At 41.0% G+C, this 18,489-nt stretch overlaps 1 protein-coding gene and 1 long non-coding RNA gene across 12 annotated transcripts in view; one reads left to right on the forward strand and one right to left on the reverse strand.

Annotated features, from left to right (window-relative positions):
* The window catches only part of ATXN1 (ataxin 1), a 406,723-nt gene that overhangs the window by 286,164 nt on the left and 102,070 nt on the right, over positions 1 to 18,489 (reverse strand). For all 11 annotated transcript variants that reach the window (XM_038584226.1, XM_038584222.1, XM_038584221.1 and 8 more), the window contains one exon: positions 14,777 to 14,898. The gene's annotated coding sequence lies outside the window, so the exon portion shown is untranslated. The remainder of the gene's footprint in view (positions 1 to 14,776; positions 14,899 to 18,489) is intronic.
* Positions 1 to 18,489, forward strand: part of LOC111094063 — a 30,375-nt gene that overhangs the window by 2,071 nt on the left and 9,815 nt on the right. The window contains exons 2-3 of the long non-coding RNA XR_005384356.1: positions 964 to 1,216; positions 4,166 to 4,218. This is a non-coding gene — a long non-coding RNA (uncharacterized LOC111094063). The remainder of the gene's footprint in view (positions 1 to 963; positions 1,217 to 4,165; positions 4,219 to 18,489) is intronic.

Consider the following 18,489-nt stretch of genomic DNA (forward strand, 5'->3'; position numbering starts at 1 on the left):
CCCAGTTTACTCATCTGTAGAAGGAGGATAATAATAATTCCAATCTCTCAGAGTTGTGAGAACTAAACATTTATTTTTATGCTGTGTGTATGTATGAAGACACACCCATTTAGTCCATGTAAAGTGGTTATGAGCCTGGTACTGGGTACACCGTAAGTATTCAGAAAATGTCTATTGCTTTGATTCACATTGCTATTAATATTACTCTGTGACTTGTGTTACCATTGCATTGGTCTGCATCACTTGATGACTAAATTCTGGGGATCAGGAGCTATTCTTATACATTGCCCAGAAACTTGAGGATGTGAGGATGTTCAGTGGGAACCAAACAACAAAGTTACAACCTGGCAAGGACTCGAGTACTTCTGCCTTAGCCCACTCTGCTAATTACAAAAGCTCATTCAGATGTGTGAGTTCAGGCAAAAAGAAATAATTGTATTTGATTCTTGAAGTGGGACAGCAATAAGATAAATAAATACGTCTAAATTTGCAGAGAGAAAATTTCTTTTTTTTAGAGAGAAAATTTCAACAGGGCTTTAGAATGAGAAGGGCAACCTACTGTGGTTCATGAGCACATCCAGAAGCTTCCTGAAGGTATGACTGAAGCAGAGGTGAGAATGTGTGAGCTGATGAGGACAAGAAGCAGCATAGCCCTGAGCACAGATACAAAGCCTCCTATGCCAGGGGAAGGGCAAGGAGCACAGGCCATGCAGGGGAAATATGGTTTTCTGAAGGGTGTATAGTGCAGGTGCATATTAGTTGCCCCAGAGCTCAGCCAGCATGTAGTTCCCCCAGTAAAAGTCACTTGCCCATGGAGAGAGATGCACACCTGAATTTACACCAGGGGTATTTCCACCATGTGTGCTAGACCACCATTTACATACCTGCCCCCCTTCCACATGCTCTGCTTCTATTCTTACCCTTCTCATTTCCCATGTAAATCTGTTGTCTTTTAATCCTCAGATACAGAATGTCACAGTGGACAGAACCTCCAAGGATTATCCGGGCTCCTGTCCTCCTCTTACAGAGGAGGAAACTGTTCCAGAAAGGTTCACAACTTTCCAAAGGTCACAAAATTTGTGGTATAGCAAAAACCGAAACCTAGATGGTGTGGCCACCCCCCTCTCCCCAAAGCAGTCGAGTTTCTAATTCTACATCATCCAATCTGCTTGCTTTTCCCCCCTTCCTGGCCCTCCACTGTGCCTAAGTCATCAAGGTAAGTTTTATTGGCAAGCAGGCCACTGGAACAGGCCTACATTTTCAGGTAGGACAAAGTATATTTGGCGATTTTGTACTTCATGGTCATTCTGCTCTGCATCATGCATATGGACCTTCTGCCTATGCCATCTTTCATTCCCCCCTAATGGTCTTTGACATCAGTCCACCCTTAAGATATCTGACTAATAAAAAATTTCAATGGTTAATAAATATCATTAATTTATAAGCTTTTGGGGATCCCTGGGTGGCTCAGTGGTTTAGTGCCTGCCTCTGGCCCAGGGCATGATCCTGGGGTCCCGGGATCTCTCTCTCTCTCTCATGAATAAATAAATAAAATCTTTTAAAAAAAATTTAGAAGCTTTTTATAGACAAATACTTCATCCTTTTTATTTTTTATTTTTTTAACATTTTATCCATTTATTCACGAGAGACAGAGAGAGACATAGGCAGAGTAAGAAGCAACCTCCGCGTGGTGAGCCTGATGTGGGACTCAATCCCGGGACCCCAGGATCACGACCTGAGCCAAAGGCAGACACTCAACCACTGAGCCACCCAGGTGCCCTCTCATTCTTCTTCTTTTTTAAAAAATGGGTTTTATTTAATTGGGGTCTTTTCTTCCCAGGCCATGGCAGTACTATTTCAGGGAAATGCCATAGCTTGAATCCCAGGTATATTTAAAAAAAAAATCTAGACAAACTAGTTTTTACACCTACCAAAAAGACTGAGAACCATAAAACCACTCTTTGGAAAAGGGAGAAAGAAATTAATTTAGTAGACTAGAATTCAACAGCTGTTTCTCAAACCAGAGTCACCTGTAACAAGTGACTCCTTAGCAGGGAAAATTATTTATCTTCAGATAACCATGTCAAGCTAGGAAAAAATGTTTCAAAAATAGCCATTAAATTAATTTTTCTTTAAGTGGCATGGGGAGAAGATAAGAAGCTATATATAGTTCAACTGTACTAAACTCCTAAGAAACTCTGATACACTGTACACTGCCCCAGGCAAATGGCAAGTGGGGGAAGGGAGATTCCCAGGAATATGTGATTCATAACTGTTAGTCATCGCTTTGGGAAATTTTAGGACATAATCACTATCAGTTAAACATTATTATTTGCTAAATGTCCAAGATACAAATTTCCTTGGAGACAACTGGTGACAATATTAAAGGTTCTGCACAGCCCCTTAATTTTCCTATTTTGTGGGCTGGCAGATTTTTGGGAATTTCACAACTGAGTATGAAGTAAATTTATTTAATTACCATATGCATAGGCATGGTTTATGCACACTCTTAATCAGACTGGTAGATCCAGTATGTGGGGTCTGAAGCTTATAAAAAGTTAGTAAAGGAATAAAAGAGAGTATTGGTGGGTGGGTCTTTCAGAAAGAGTTCACAAAATTAGCAACCTAGAATTTGATACCAGGTCTACGGAGGGGACTGTGGAAGTGAGGGGCTGCAAATCTGAAGCATCACCAGCTCCAAAACAAGAGTGCCTGGTTCATGACACATTCAGATTGTACACAAGCAACACAAAGGTGGGGACAACTGCCAATGGCCAAGATCTATGTATTTCCTTACAGTCTTCTTCAACACTAAACTGCAAATACTCCCATGCACATTTTTGCCCAGCTCAACCAGGTAAACGGAAATATTTACACTTGATGTTTTAAATGAGCTATTGAACTACTGCATGAATCCCAATATGTGGCTTTACTACTTTGTCAAGAAATACTCTTGTCCAGAGTAATTTATTTGGCCGCAATGCATAATCTGTGGAGACCCACTAAGGGTTCCTAAGAGAGTGTGTCAGATTAGCCATCACAGTACAGCTAAACTCGGCAATTATCCTTGGGTGTGGACAAGATGGGGAAGGGCAGTGCTGAGTGGTCTAACACAGTAGAGTGCCCCTGAGATGAATGAGCTTGAGTCTAGGCTCAGTCAGAGGTGGGGAGAGGCCCTCTTACAATGTGAGTTTCTGCCTCACACCAGGTATCCCATGCAGGGAGAGCACCTCAGTACATCTTCGTGATGGCAAGACAAAATGAGAAGTGAGAAAAATCTCTGAGTGCCTCAACATTAAATCAATCCATGGAGCCTTTCACCAGAAGAAAAAGATGTATCGTGACAGAAGATTCTAAAATCATAGGCGTCTGGGATTTGAGGCAAATCTCTACCTTAGCACAGCAGAAAGTCATTACTGTTCCATTAACTTTCAGGAAGTAGATTAGACCTTTCTGGGCTTTCTTTCTTAAGGCTCTCGGAGCTCCAGGGTGCCAGTGAAGTGCAGCTTAGACCAGCAGTGGCAATTCCTAGAATAGAAATCTGAAAATAACACATTCACTCTGACACGCCAACCCACTACTTTTAATTGTGGCTCATTAAAGATGTAAATAGAAGAAGACTTATGTTCACCTCTACTACAATTTCACTGCTGCAGTAAAATCACAATGCTTCTGTTTCTATGCAGAAAGGAATACTTCTGCTTTGCGGAACATCACCGCAAGCAGAGGGCTGTGATTCACCAGTTTTCCAAGGGCAGTCATCACATGTTTCTGCCTGCTGTTGGACAGAGGCAAGTATACGGGATGATTAATTTAAAAATCAACGAAAAGAAGAATAAAAGGCAAGTCAGCCCAAAGATGGTATCTAACAAATGCCAAATTCTCCCCAGGAGGCATTACGGAAATGCAAAACTGCCTATAGGAATTCTGCAGAGGATTCGGGCTGAAAAGGGGCGAAACCCAAGCAAGGGAAGATCAACCTCAAAGATGAATGTGAAAAAAAAAAAAAAAAGGATGAATGTGAAATCACCTATTAGGCATTTGAATTTTGCCTTACAAATATTTTTTCCTTCAGTGTACTAATGAAAATATTTTTTCTATGTCTTCTGTTTACTCATATTCCTTTGTTCAATTGCCGTATAATTAACATACAATGTTATATTAGTTTCAGGTGTGCAACATATTGATTCAACAGTTCTGTACATCAGTGCTGGCAAGGTAAGAGTAGTCACCATCTGTCACGATGCAACATTATTACCATATTATTGGCTATATTCCCTGGGCTGTACTTTTCAATCTCTGTGACTTACTTATTTTATAACTGAAATTTTGCTGCTTACTCATATTCTTACAGGACCTTCTTTCCTGAAGTTAGAATGAGAATTATATCTTATTGATAATTACTAATACAATGAAGTATTAAAACTGAATACATGAGAAAAGTTCATTTAGAAATCCTGTGTTAAAAATAAATTAAGGACCAGATGTAAAAAGACACATACTGTATAATTCCAAGTATCTGTGGTAGCTAAAATAGGCAAATTCATCACTGAAGAAAGTAGAGTAGAAGTTACTAGGAACTGCGGAGAGAAAGGAATGGGGAGTAAGTGTTTAATAGGTACAAGTTTCTGTTTGCAATGATGAAAATCTCTGATGATTGCACAAAATCGTGAGTGTACTTAAAGCCACTGAATTGTACTCCTATAAATGGTTAGAGCAGCAAGTTTTATGTTATATGTTATATGTATTTACCGCAATTAAAAATATATATATTGGGATGCCTGGGTGGTTTAGTGGTTGAGCATCTGCCTTTGGCTCAGGTCATGATCACGGGGTCCTGGAATCAAGTCCTACATTGGGCTCCTGCAGGAAGCCTGATTCACCCTCTGCTTATGTCTCTACCTCTCTCTCTTTCTATGCCTCTCATGAATGAATAAAATCATATATATTTAAATATTAAATATTAAATATATTAAATATATTTAAATATTAAATATTTAATCATATATATTTAAAAATCAAATCAAAATCAAATCAAATTAATTAATCAAATTAAATTAATATATTAAATATATATTTAAATATTAAATATTTAATCATATATATATTTAAAAATCAAAGTGGGGTGCTGGATTGATGGCTATGTCCCCAAGACAGAGTACTGTTAGCTCGCTGACTCTCCCACGTGGCTGATGGCAGTGCCAGGCAAAGGAAGGGGTGAGACCAATGTGGATACCCACTAGGAAAAGAGAGAAAACCATATCCATTCGTGCAAAGTGGGTACAGCTGCAGGTGAGATAAGCCTCTGCTAATCAGCCCCAGCATGGTTGTCAAGAATTTACAAGTACTGATTTAAATGCATTAAGTAGATCTGATACTCTGGAGAATCTTACTGAGGATCAATTTCATAGAGCAGAAAACTACTCCACAACTTGTCAGGTTAATACAGAGTTAGGTTGAATTTACATAATGTGTGCCTGTAAGTCCACGGGCTATGACCTTTGATAGCTGGTCCTGAACTTCCCCTTTCACTACATGTCACTGCAAATTCTAGGCAGCGTTTGGAAACACATGCTGCTCTGCCTATTGCTGAGTGGTTTTTAGTGTAATAAATTTGGTGTCAGTCAGATGGATGAAGCAAAGTGCTTCCCTTAAATATCTAGGGTTCTTGCAATGTACTCACCCCCAAACTCTGTTTTACTGTGAAGAGCAAGTTCACTCTGCATGGTACCCAACAAAGGACGCCAGGCTCTTCCAAGTGGCTAATTTGATGGGCTCCTAGAAATGGCCACCTGCCAGCAGCGTCATTTAGAAGGATGCTGGTCCTGAGGACAGTTGAAGATAATTTCTTTCCCATCAGCCTCTACAAAGTAGATTAGGTCCTTGTGGGGCTTTACTTTCTCTGAAAGCAACAGAGTGCTAGCAAAGTGGCCTTAAAGCATTGAAAAAAATAACCCTAGTGCATATTGGAAATCAGAAGTGGTTCAGCAGAGGTAGGAGTGAAGACGGAGTACAGGCAAGGGGTCAGGGAGTCTAGGGTTCAAATCCTAGCTTTCTTTCTACAAGCCCTGTGACAGTCTTCAGCACCAATAACCTCATCCACTATAATAACATATAATTTAAATGTAAAAGTCAGACTCATTATTTGTAAAAGTTTTTGTGAGGATCAGATGAGATGAAACATGTATAAGCACAAAGGAATTAGTTTATTAACCATACTCAGATCAATTAGTTTCCTCTTTAAAAGAGAAAATGTCGAAAAAGGGCCTCCTAAGTTTTGTTGAAGAAGCTTTTAAAATATACCCCAGTATTTATGGAGTATCCACCATGCTGAAGATCCAGTGCTACTCCTTGAGGGGACATAGGGCGGTAGGAGACCTGCCTTTAATTTGAGGGAACTTAGAGTCTAATAGAGCAGATGAGTACATCAGTGCTAAGTCTGATCATGAACTTCTTCCATTCCACAATCTTCAATGGCTCTCTGCCACTTGAGATAAAATTCCAACCCCTAGGATAGGATTAAACCAATTGTTTTCACCAGTCAAATGGGCTAACTAACTACGTTGTAAGATGCTGTAAGACACCACTCACAGAAGCTGGTGTAAGGTAGTCAATTAATAGTTCACACTAATTATTATATTACCATCATTATTAAAGGAATCTCGTTCCTCCCAATCCCTCACTGTTCTAACTTCATACACCTCTCACTGGACCCAAGCCAGTCCACGATGTGCCTCAAACACACACCGCCCTCTTTCTTCTCACCTTCATTCCCTTAGCCTCCTGCCATTTGGGATCTGGGCCATACTTCAACATCTAGCTCAAAACGCCCCCTCCTTATCCTCACCACTTCATAACTAGACCAACTATCTCACTCCTTTGTGTTCCCACCGCATTTTCTCACCCTCCCTGACTGGGCTCACTCCCATATTCACCTTCCCCTCACAGAGGAAAAACTCATAAATTCAGTTTGAAGGAAGGTACCCACGAATAAAGGTTGGAAAATTTTTAGTACAAGCTGTGTAGCTGTCTAACTGAATATCACAAAAGTAACGTAACCGTAACAGCTAATTTTTTTTTTTAAAAAAAAGCTTTATGGGCATGAACTCATGTAGGTTTTACAGCTTTGATAGATGCTGCTTTAATTTTCCTACTTCATGGGTGGATAAACTGAGACCCAAAGAGGTTAAATAAATTTGCTCAGCGTTACACAGCTACCAAGAGGCAGATTTGTACTCAAACCCAGGAAATCTGCCCCAAGAACCTACACTCTTCAACAATACATTACATTGTTTTCCAACCACAATATAGCGATGGATTAGGTACTGCTGGAAAAAAAAAAAAAAAAAAAAAACAAGCAAACAAACAAACCCAATCTATGAGGACAGTAATCAGTTTTCTCGAGGCTGGGTTTTCAAACTTTGAGATCCATCAAGCAATTCTGTTCTATCTTTAGATCCTTAGAGTCTCATGAAGGGTTGTCTTCCACCAAGCAGCCTTCCTCATTGAGGAAACTCGTGCTTACAGACCCTTCTGCTTTAACCAGCGCCAGGCAGCCTTACATAGGCCACAGCCACAGTATCGCCACGGGGACCCATATATGTGGTCTGGGAAGGACAATTCAAGATAGCACCTACTACTATCCAGGAAGCACCCAAAGCTGTAATGAAAATTGCTTTCACTGCAGCTAAATAATGAGAATAGCTAAAGGCGAGCTGCGAATCTGCATTCGCTCCCCTTAGCCATGGTATGTATGTATGTATACACACAACGGAAGTATACTTGACAATACGCTGATGGCTTCAGGTATACATAATTCCTGGTGGACCTTCTATACGGCCAAATGACCAGGCTTTTAAATAAATGTGAGGCACAGGACAGAAAAATAATAAATTCAGCAAAGATTCGTCTGTAAAATAGATGTAGATCACCTTCCATGAGATGCTTCCAAATGGTGTGGTATTTAAGACTTTCAAGTGAGCAGTCGATCAGTACATGTGGGCCGATCAATATCCCTAATTCGTTACTCTAACAATGGTTCGGCTTTTGTCATAATTTCATAGGCCAGCAAACGAAGGTTGGGTAAAAATATCACACAGAACAGTGGCAAATTTGAAACAAATGATCTATTCCAACTTAACTGACTCTAACTAAAACATTAATAGGAAAAATAGAGATGATATGTACAATATAGATCACAAAATAATCTATACTATTAAACAGCCTTCCCCCAGTGTCAAAATATTGTTTAAAAAGATGCAAAACATGCCTCACACACTGCTCTCCATTAAATAGCATTCTGAAATTCTTGCTCACAAGTGCAAATGATGATTTTTTTTAGTGGCATTTTTAACATGTGATATTAAAAAACCTCCTCCTCTTCCCTTTGAAAAGGAACTTTTGAGGATGCCAAATTAATTTTGGAGATGACTTTTCATTTTGTTTAAGCCAAGATATTTTTTTCTCCTTTGCAATTTTAACCAAACAGAATTCTTAGAAATGAAAAAATAGTAACAAGTATATTTCTAGAGTAGAATAGCCTTTCAGAACTGAAAATGTTATATCAATCCTTTAATGTTACCCAGTCTTGGCTTTTTAAATTCCCTTAAGAAAAAAATACCACATATTCGTATTATGTTGCCAACACTGAATGTGTCATTTTGGTGGATTTCTGATTTGGCCAATATGATTTTTTCATGGCACAAAATAGTTTGAAAAGCAATTTCTAGTCACTTCGCAAATATGGCTTCTGAGAAGCTGAAGTGACTCTACCTGATGTTAGAAGTTTCAAATACCAACGATTCACCCTACAAGTTTACTTAAAGTGCTACGATGCTGAGTCCAACTGCTTTTGTAAAAATCGTTTAACTCAACATACGAACTTTTTGTAATTTTTTTGAAAAAAAGCTTATCCGAAACATTTGAAATCTTACCTGAAGGGTTACTTGTATATTTCTCAATGAGTTCTTTCTTTTTACCTTCCACAAATATTAAGCTATATTATGTGCAGGAATGGGTTTACTACTTAGAACACAAGGTTTAAAAATAAACCAATCTCCACCCTCACGGATCATCCACAGAGATGGCTGCATCATCAAAGAACTGCAATCCGTTGAGCTAACACAGGAAGAGGAGACATTCCCAGTAGGCATCAATGAATGAGAAGTTCACTGGGTGGAGAAACAGAATTACATGCAGAAGAATCAACATAAAAAAAGGCATGGCTGCTAAAGAACACAGTATATGTAGAAAGGGAAGAAATGCCATGTGGGGAAGATGGGAGGGAGGGATGAGATCTAAATAGTGAGCTGACAATGAATTCCTAGGGATCTTGAATGTCATGCAAAGGACTCACCATTTTATCTTGTAGGAAAATGGAAACTAACAAAATCCTTTAAATTTTTCCTTTTACTTCATCATACTCACTCATTCCTATGGAAAATACCAGAGGAGTATCATTCTTAAATCAAGTACCAATTGAACTAATACTACAAACATCTTCATTTTTGCTTTATTTACTTTTCATCTTTGTTGACACGCGCATATTTTCATCATGATTTCGTAATCAATGTGTATTGATGTGTGATCAATTGCACACACAATTATGAAGGATGAGTTTCTTTTTTTTAAGATTTTATTTATTTATTCATGAGAGACAGAGAGAGAGAGAGAGAGAGAGGCAGAGACACAGGCAGAGGAAGAAGCAGGCTCCATGCAGGGAGCCTGACATGGGACTGGATCCTAGGTCTCCGGGATCACGCCCTGGGCCGAAGGAGAGGCTAAACCACTGAGTCACCAGGGCTGCCCATGAAGGATGAATTTGAGGCTCACATTGTATTACATACTTCAAGTGCCACCTAGGGTTTTCAGGAATGGTAGTAATTCAATCAGACCCTTTCTTTGGGAAGACAACCCTCAAAATCATAGGATGAATGGAATATAGGAAGGATAGACATAAGGTAGAAGTACTTTCTGGAAGGTGGCTGCAGTAGTCAGGCAAGTGATGCTAACAGCAGAAACAGACCAAGGGCAGGGGAATGGAGAAGAGTGGTAGACCGTGAAATACATTTGAGGCAAAACTCTAGTGTGTGGTTAAGGGACAAAGCATAGGAAGAGAAGGTGGTGTCCAGCATCGATGACTGGCTGGATGCTGATGCTGTTTCTCAAGACAAGGAACCCATAAAGGGGGACAGGGCAGTAACAGGAAGGAGGTATAGAAAAAAGTCAGAGGCACCTATGATAACCCAATTGGAGCCATCTGGGAGGAAGATGGAAGCCGATGATCTTAAGCTCCGAGAGGAAAGAGAGAGCTATGTTCATCAGGAGAACAGAATTGGTAACGATGTCGTGATGTGATGATGAGGTCTTCAGGAAAAGCATGTGCAGTAAGGAGCTCCGGTGGGTTTCTTTCTGTTTTCATTCCAACCATGTGCCAATGTGGCAGTTTCATCCTGATTTCTTTTGATGCATAGCAAACACCTCCTTTCCAAGCTTTCAAACTGTCACCAAGGAAGGGTACCTTCCAAGTTAATCACCATCTGTTTTGATGATGCCTATTATAGGACCATTCACTGCATTTCCTGAACTGGTGTGGTTTCACTCAGTTATACCCAACCACACAGCTTCTCCAAAGGACTGATGTTATTAGCCCGTGACAGTATCAGCAAGAGGAGTGAGTTTTCACGTATTTCACAGAAGGCATGCTTGGTACTGTTTTACAGAACGTCATGTATGACAGTGAAGGGGATCTAACTTTTCTAAGCGACAAAGCCTTTAAAGAGCTTTCCAGCGATGATCTTTGGTGGGGGGAGGGGGGGTACTGATCTGCCTCTTTTCCTATGTCTATCTGCCTCCCAAAAGCAGTGCCTAAGGTTTAGGAAGCCATTCGGAAAATCTGCAGTTTTGGAGAATGCCACATGGTAAAGAACACAAGTGATGTAGTCAAATATTTTTTAGAATCAGCTCTTTGCTTTCCCAACAATGGCTGACTATTTGTAAGGAAATATTCCATATATTTCGCCTGCCTCTCCCTCTGGCTGTGTCTCTGCCTCTCTCTGTGTCTCTCATGAGCAAATAAATAAAATCTTAAAAAAAAAAAAAAGACCTTTAATGAAGGTTCAGGCACCAATGCCAACAACTGTACACTTCTCTTGCATGAGTGATAGCCTGTGCCCCTGCCTCCTGCCTCACAAAGCCAGCCCACACCCCAACCCAACTGCAAGAGGCTATACAGAGAAAACCTAATCAGGTTTCAATGAAGCACGTATGCAAAAAAAAAAAAAAAAAAAGGAATAGCCTCTTTTGGTCTCAATATTGCTTTGGAAATCTGTGCTTTCTTTTCTTACCTTAGCTGAGAATGAGAATAAAAAAAAAAAATTCCCAACGCATTGTTATACCTTCCTTCTCTCCAAACCTCCTGTTGACAAAATTAGATGGACACCTGGGAGAAGACACTTCCTGCTGCTGTGCCTGAAGGTGCCTTTTATTTTTTTAAAGATTTTATGTATTTATTTGATGGCGAGAGAGAGAGAGAGAGAGAGAGAGAACAAGCCAGAGGGAGAGGGAGAAGCAGTCTCCCCGCTGAATAGGGAGCCCGATGTGGGGCTTGATCCCTGGACCCCAGGATCATGACTGAGCCGAAGTTAGGCAGACTCCTAACCGACCGACTAAGCCATCCAGGCGCCCCCTGAATATGCCTTTTAATACAAACTTAATCCAAGGTCGACACAACTTCTCTTAAATGAAACTGACTAAGCAAGAGTAAAAACAAACAAACAAACATACAAACAAATGCTGAAAAAAAAAAAAAAAAAAGCTTCAATGCAGTTGGAAGTGGCTGTCTTAATGGCTAATAAGTTTCCCAATTAGCTCACTGGTTCCCTTAGAGGCTGGCTAGACTTCCCGAGTTCTTCTGTTTGGTTTCTGTTAGGTCTTTTACCAGGGCTGGATCTGGCAGCAAGGGCATGAGGAATTGCACTAAAAGCAAAAACCGCCCTGCAAATCTCCTCTGGAGCATCCAAGGCCAGGGGTGCCCTTGCTGCAGCAAGTGGAGGAGGGCAGGAGGGGGCCCCGTGTGGCCACTGCAGTCTGTTGTCATCAGATTCAAATCCTGAATCTGCTGCTGGCACTGGGGATGCTTTGATGTGTGTCCACTGCAGCTTAACTTTATCCCTTTCAGCAATGGGATCGCTCTCCTGCCACCAAAATGGGCAACCTGCGCGCCCTAACAGCTGAAAGAAACAGCGTTCAAAAGAAACTGCCAAGGGCAGCAGGCGTGGCCTTGGGATCCGAGGCTACAGCATCTAGGTTCCCACAGCACTGCTCCCACCTCCGATCCCCTTCTGTCCTAAGATTCCGGTCCCCTCCCCCAGAGTCGACATGACTTCTGGACTGTGCGTGGGCAGGGGCCACCGCCACTAATAGGGACAGTCAGAACCACCACCAGTTGAAGAGAAGGAGACAAAAAGGTTTCCAGAACAGCCTCTGACTGAGGGGACTTGACACATTTGGACAAAACGGGGTTTCTATGGGATCAGAGAATATCTAGACTTCACATCCCCAAAAGGCTAAAAGCCACTGAAGAATGAATGCAACCCTGGTGGCTGGATGCTGCTTATTAGACCAAATATCGCCTGGGCACCTGCGACGTGCTGAGAGCTAGACCCTATGCTGCAGGTGAGGAGGCCCAGAGGCTGAGGGAGCGGACACAGGCAGCTGCTCACAAACCTCGGTGTGCAAGACTTCTCTGTGGTGAGTCTCTTAGGCTCCACATCCCCAGAAATTCTGACTCATTGCGCCCAGTGTTGCTGAATCTGCAACTTTAATACACATGCACAGGTGGCTTGGCTGCAGGAGATCCTGGGGCCAGACCACAGAAACGCTGGGTTAGACCTGATTCCTGCCCTCAGTGAGTGTGCAACCCAGACGGGGTGATAGCAATCACCCACAAGGCAATACACAGCCCTAGATTTTTCTTTTTTCTTTCTTTCTTTCTTTTTTCTTTTTTTTTTTTTTTTTTATGATGCACGTTCTAAATGTTCCAGGAGTTCAGAGGCCTGCGCATTCCAGGAAGAGGGTGAAGGTGAGACAGGCTCAATGGTCAGGCAGGCAGGTCCTGCTTAGCGAGAAACAGCCCAATCATCTACACCAAACCTCCTGATTCAGCGTGACAAGGGGGCCATGGCAGATATATGCGTGAAGACAAAGCCATGAATTAGAGGACTGCCACCCAGCAGGTAAACAGGCTTCCTAGGTTGAGTACAAGGAGGACACTGTCACCAGGAGAATTGTAACATTGGCATTTCCAGATAATACGATGTTCGCATTTTCATTCTGCCACATTCATGTGGTTTCCTGCACTTCATGATTTCACATTTGTAAGACAAAAAAAAAAAATGCTGTCACGAAACCCAAATAATGCACCACTCTGAGGCAGACAGCCAGCTGCTAACAAGAGTGACATCTGAGCATCATTTAAAGTGTCATTCATAGCTCTGCTCCGGAAAAGGGATGGTTAGTGAGAAAGAAAAAATAATAAATTATGTTCAATTTAAAACAAAGTTTGGGACTCCACAGGGTTCAAGTATTGGTAGAAAACCCATAAGACACTGACAGCAAACAGAACAGAGAAGGAAGAGTTAGATCCCCGACAGGAAACTAAAGGACAAATATATTATATTATATTCATATAACAATGTGCCACTTTGTCTTTAACGCCGCAAGGGAATGCATTACTAACCACAGACACCACAAGGCCTGTTTGACCAAAGGGCTGGTTCACAAGATCGTAGGGAGAAGGAGGGAAAAGGGACCCCAGAGTGCCTGGCTCCTTCTCCACCACTGGTGCATCCAATGAGCCAAAGATGACCTGCCAAGGGCTCACCATGGATTCGGCGGAGCAAGAATCAAAGGGGATGATGATTTAATTAATTTCAGCAGAGTGAACTATGGCATTTTTAGATTTGCAAGAGACCTTGGAGGTCACCGAGGCACGCACTGGAGTTTTTAGAAGTGACTCATTCCTTGAGGATGAGTAAGTTGTCTGAGGTCAACAAAGGTGGGCAGAACCAGCTTCCATTTGAGGACTGTTTCTAAGAACTATAATCAATGAGGCTGGTGAAACTTCCTTGGAAATCCACAGCATTTTTGGTGTCTTGCTTGGCATTTATTTATTGTTTCTTTATAGTTTGGAGGACTTAAATTTCACCTCCAGATCAAGGCTCTCATGCGGGCACCATGCGTAGTTAAAAGGTGCTCAGTAAATACGTGTTGAGTAAGACTTGGAAAATCCCAGTGCTTCTCACCTTGCCCTCACTGATACTCCACTGCAGGGTAACAAATCTGCCATCAGCTTGAATCGACCGTCTCATGTGTGATTAATCCCTTACCCTCTCAGCTAAAAGGAATGTCTGGAAGATGTAGTTGGTTGGTTGGTTGTGCGTTCAGTTGTTTGGGGGTGCTTTTTCCCTTCTTTTTGGTCTTTTCTAACCACAGAAGCTTTGTACTCAGATCCTGCTACTCTGCAAATTTTATTTTATTTTATTTTTTGTTTTTGTTTTTGTTTTTTTTTACTCTGCAAATTTTAGAAACAAACATGCTAAGTCAATTTCATTGTTCTCTTGGCTCTCCACCACTAGAACAACATTTTCTCACACAGCCTGTTGCTTGGGTTGTAGAGAAATAACCCTGCACTCGACTAAGATGTCCTGAGACACCAAATAAATGATGATTGATGAAATCTAGAGCTAATGAATGCCAAGTCCTTTGGATGACTTACCCACAACTATTTGTGTTTCAAGACCATCCGTGCAGGCTGAAGTCCACCCTTTCTTGCTCATGGTCCGTAGCAGCACTACTTTTGAGGCCTCAGAACAAATTCTTTCATTTTGCTCCAGTATGCTACAGGAAAAGAAAACAAAACAAGTCAGAATGAAAAATGCCACTTCAAGCAGTTAGTTGATATTCAGGGGGAAATCCCTGGCCTCTCTCAGATGTATATTTTATAACCTCAAACAAGCATGTTAATTATCAGAACGATGCTATCACACAACTGATCTACCTATGGTGCCCTGAAATAGTAGAAGGTGGAGGAGGGGAGAGGAAGAAAGAAAACAGAGCACCTGCCGGGGTAGGTAGGACATCTCGAAAATTATATATACTACTAGGAATGTGCCTGCAAAATTTCAAGTTTACTAGCTGAAATAAGTACCCAGAGAAGAATTCCTAATGTTGAATAATTAAAGATAACTGACATGCACTTATCAAGGGTAGAAAGTAGAGAAAGGTTTGTTTCAAATTAAAATTCATCTGATTCTGCCCATTAAGGACTCAGACTCACCGAGCTAATATTAATATCTTTAAACACAAGGCTGCTAGGATTGCACAACAAAGAAAAGATAAAGTGTTAGAGGAAATTTTCGATTTTGCGCCACAAATAGGTGATTGACGGGTTTTCACTCTGACTCGATAAATCTCGATAAAGAACTGCCCCAGCCAAGTTGGAAGGCAGCGTCTACTTTACACGCTGAAATGTGAAATGAATGGTTAAAATATGCATGCCTCTTTACCCCCACTCAGAGCAGCTGACAAAGCCTACACAGTGGAACTGTGTGGTGACAAGGTGGTGGCTCTGAAAAGTACTCCTCTGCCTTGTGAGCTTACAACATCACTGGTCACTGGTTTGTTCTAGCTTCTCCCACTGCTCAGTCCACTCCTCTGTTGTTGTTGTTTTTTTTAAATTTTATTTATTTTTTCATGAGACACACACAGGGAGAGGCAGAACCATAGGCAGAGGGAGAAGCAGGCTCCTGCGGGGAGCCCAATGAGGGACTCGATCCCAGGACCCCGGGAATCACACCCTGAGCCAAAGGCAGATGCTCAACCACTGAGCCACCCGGGTATTCCTGTTTGGATTTTTTTTACAATGGCCATTAGAACCTGGAAATGTCTTCAAAAGACATCTGCAGACCCTTCCAGCCTCTTACAAGCTCTTCCTCCTTTGTTCTGGAAGCGCACTGCAAGAATGCCACCCAGCTCTCTCACTACGATGACCGCATCCCACTTGGCACGCCCAATTCTATGCATCTCCAAAGGTCCTGAGGCCACTGCCGGGTCATCATCCAATGACCCAGTTGTAAGACAGAAAACATGCCTTTATGCCTCACTAGGTGACCAGGTGAATAATCGATTCCTTGAAAGCCTTCCGAAGAAGCTATTACTTTATAGAAGACTCGACGTGTTTGAAAAGGACTTTTTGGGGGGTTGTGCCTATCTGTGGTTAAATGCGTGGAGGCACTTAGAACTTCTGAGGAGGAAGAGAAAGCTGCTCTTGGGTAATGTTTAAACAAGTGAGTTGAGTTTAAGCCCATTATATTTTCAGCTGAGTTGGAAGGCGACTGCCTGAAAATGGCAAAGTCTTTTTTATTTTCTTGATGCTATCAATACCCACCGAAAGTGGGGTTGTCACGATTTTATTAGTTTCCAGAGCAGCTTTCATGAAATGTAACTCAGCTCCCACTCAAATGTGTAACAGTAACATATTGCTACAAATCAACATAAGCCAGGAAGTTCAAAGCATGACAAACTGTCTTTATCTTACCGTTTGGGTAAAAACAGAATTTTGAAGGGAGGAGGAAGATTTCAGCGAGCCCACTGCATGTTATTGGCTGATATTAATCTTTTTTTTTTTTAACTAAAAATAAATTGCTGCCTTTCTTTCACTTGTTACCAGCTTGCTATCTTGGGTCTTTCAGGACTGGGAGGGTCTCTGTCGTCTAGTTCAAAATTCTTCTGCAAAGGAAGCGGCTGGCCCAGGAAGGCTGGCAGCACATAGCAGGTTCATCTGAGCCTTGAGCAGACTTAGGGTTTAATCACTCATGCCCACTGACTCACTGAACACCATGTACGGTGTTGGTTGGAAAAGTTTACCAGAAGCTCAGGACCTTCTCGGGTCACCCTTTCTCTCTTTCTTCTCTGTGTTTTGTCTAAAGGAAGACATTCATTTCTGGGTTATATTTTGTCATCCAGTGGAGCAAAATTATCTGAGAGAGGTGGAATGGCTCTCTAATTAGCTCAGGGCCCTACCCTGGCTGCCAAAGCCAGGTGTCCAGAGGAGCAAGTCACATTCTTTGTAGAGGAGAAAAAAAAAGGGGGGGGGGGGACAAGGACTGATCTAAGTGACAAGATTTTCCATTCTTATCTCTGTCGACGTGAAGGAGCTGGAAGTGATTCATTTTGTGATTTATCGCAGACCCTCAATTACACATAGTGCACCAAGTATGAGATGATTTTTGTCAAAAGAAAACCAGTGAAGATTCTATACACCTCCTTTTAAAGCAATAATTTCAAAATATTTTCCTCTTTTAGCGAACTTTTCAGCAGTGCTGTTGATAACCAACAAAAACAAACTGGCTTGAGTTTAATCCCTTTTGCCTACCCATTCTTGTTTGCCAGTTGAAGCTATAAATAGAGATAAGACCAAGTCTAGAAAGAAGAAAAGAACACCAGGGGACTAGAGCATTCACAGATCTGTCTAAACCCTGAACGTTATCTATATAAACAAGGATTTCAATCGAGACGTCATCCTTACAGGGTCTGGAATTCAATAAGCATTTTTGCGATAATTTTCTGAACAGTTATAAACAAGCAGCAGCAGCAAAGTATACTCTATCAACATGTGTCAGAAACAGTGGCCCAAAAACCATGAGGTGTTTGTTTTTTTAAAATTTCTTTTCATCTCAATTTTGCCACTAACTGGATTTTTCAGTTTAAGCACCAACTCTGAAGTAGAATGTAACTCCTTATGTATCAAATAAAGGGACGTAAGTAAATGTCTTCCGTAATTAATTCCCAATTAGAATTCAAGTTGCTTTTATATGTATTTGAGTATACCACAGCAAAAGAGACCTCTAAAAACACAACTGTATTTCTAGGAGTTATCAGGTACATCGCTATTCTAAAATCCAACAATTAGACACAGCACAGGAAAAAGAAAAAAACAAAGCAAAACCTAACAGCTTCATTGTGAAATACCCCTTCAGTGGGGAATGGGTGTCCTATTCAATAAACAGTGCCAGGAAAATGAGCTCTTTATTCGCAAAGAGTCAGATCCCCATCTTACACAATTCAGAACATAGATTCTAATTAATTAAAAAATTAAACACATAAATATGTGTTTACAGAGACATGCATATGTAGGTTTATATATATATATACACATACATATACATATATACATATGTATGTATACATATATACGTATATACATATATATACATATATATACATATATATACATATATATAATTTTATACAATTAAATACAGAAAAATAATTTTATAATCATGAGAGGCCCTGTAGGCCATTGCAGAGACTTTGACTTTTTACTCCAAGTGATACAGGAAGACACCAGAGAATTGTGAATAGAGTGAAGTGAAGTGCCTTGTGAAGAACAGACCATAAGGGGACAAGGCTACAGGCTTGTAAAACAGG

Source organism: Canis lupus, chromosome 35, assembly GCF_011100685.1.
Source record: "Canis lupus familiaris isolate Mischka breed German Shepherd chromosome 35, alternate assembly UU_Cfam_GSD_1.0, whole genome shotgun sequence".
In the NCBI taxonomy this organism is placed as follows: domain Eukaryota; kingdom Metazoa; phylum Chordata; class Mammalia; order Carnivora; family Canidae; genus Canis; species Canis lupus.